This window comes from Pterocles gutturalis, unplaced genomic scaffold (assembly GCF_000699245.1).
Source record: "Pterocles gutturalis isolate BGI_N339 unplaced genomic scaffold, ASM69924v1 scaffold5482, whole genome shotgun sequence".
NCBI lineage: Eukaryota > Metazoa > Chordata > Aves > Pterocliformes > Pteroclidae > Pterocles > Pterocles gutturalis.
In genome coordinates, this window is record NW_010110026.1 from 6396 (window position 1) to 7694 (window position 1299).

The following is a 1299-nucleotide window of genomic DNA, read 5'->3' on the forward strand; positions in this document are numbered from 1 at the left end:
TTTTCTGTATGCCAGTCTCGTCCATGAGACAAGCAAAATTAATCAGCTCAACACTACGGCTGTAAGGAGGACTGGGAAAGTGAAGGATCCATGCGTTTAGATCGTGACCTGTTTCTTTTTGTGCCTGGTGAGTGATGCACACCCCTGGTATTCACCAGGAAATAAGCCACTGCTTACTTCAGAATGCAAAGGCTGTCATTTTACAGGAAAAATAATCAGATATAAAAGCCTTACTCCTAAGTGTATATATATATGGTGTGTCAGTGAGGTGCTCTTCATGTCCTTATGGCTGTTTTTTTTTTTTCTTCCCTTTAGTACAGACGTTTCTTCTTTTTTCTGTGGGAAATTAATTAGTGGAGGAGTGGGCTATTACTGCAGAAGATGTAGGTGGTGGTGTCCCCAAGCTCACCTTGTGCTCCTCCCAAACAAATTCAATGTAGAAAATAAAATTCAAAGGACTGAATACTGGCACAGCTCAAATCGAGACAGAGAATCAAACCTCAGTCACTTCTTGGCAGTTCTGACCTTTGTGTAGGGTTGTGATGTCATTACGGTTTAGATTTTTATTGAGACTTGAGAGCAATTACTTGCTAACTGCTGTACGCCTTAGAACAACAGAGAAGTTTCACATGGTACAGAATACATTTGAAAAACTCTTTTTTTTTTTTTTTTTAATTCAGCTGATAGCTGTCTGTCATGTAATATTTTGCCAGATTTCTAGTTAGTTCATCCTTTGTAGACACTCTTCCTCAGGAATATTAATGTGAAGTAACGTTATGTGGCTAGCATGCTTCATTTAAGGAAAATATTTTAATAAAGACTTTTATATGTTCTTAAAACTCATATTCTAACAGAATATTTCATGTACGTCGATCAAAATTCATTGCTTGTGTGCTGCCATGTAAATCGATGAGGTTTTGGTAGTAGTGAGTTGTCCACCCCCGTTGAAAGCAGTTTATCCAGTAGATGCACAATCGTAGCTCCTGGGGCTGGCTCACCTTTGGGAATCATCCTTTCGGTTTGTCATTCTTGTTTCTTGTCTTCCACGCATGACCTGCTCTGATTTCCTTTATGTAAGGAAGCAAAATCAAAATACTCAATATTTTAACAGCTCTTTGTGTCACCTGCAAACCTTTTTAGCCAAAATACTACCATTTAGGGAACATGCCTTGGTGCCCTGGAGCCTGTGAACAGCTGAGGCTTGCACACAGATGGGTAGAAGCTAGCTGAGAAATTATTTTTTACAATAAAACCTGTTCCAGTTAAAAATTATGATTTTGACGAGATGCACTTTCCCCC

The 1299-nt window shown here is 39.0% G+C and overlaps 1 protein-coding gene across 1 annotated transcript in view; it reads left to right on the plus strand.

Moving 5' to 3' along the window:
- LOC104461539 (ankyrin repeat and SOCS box protein 3-like) overlaps window positions 1-1299 on the plus strand; it is a 12753-nt gene that overhangs the window by 5965 nt on the left and 5489 nt on the right. The gene's annotated exons all lie outside the window — the stretch shown is intronic.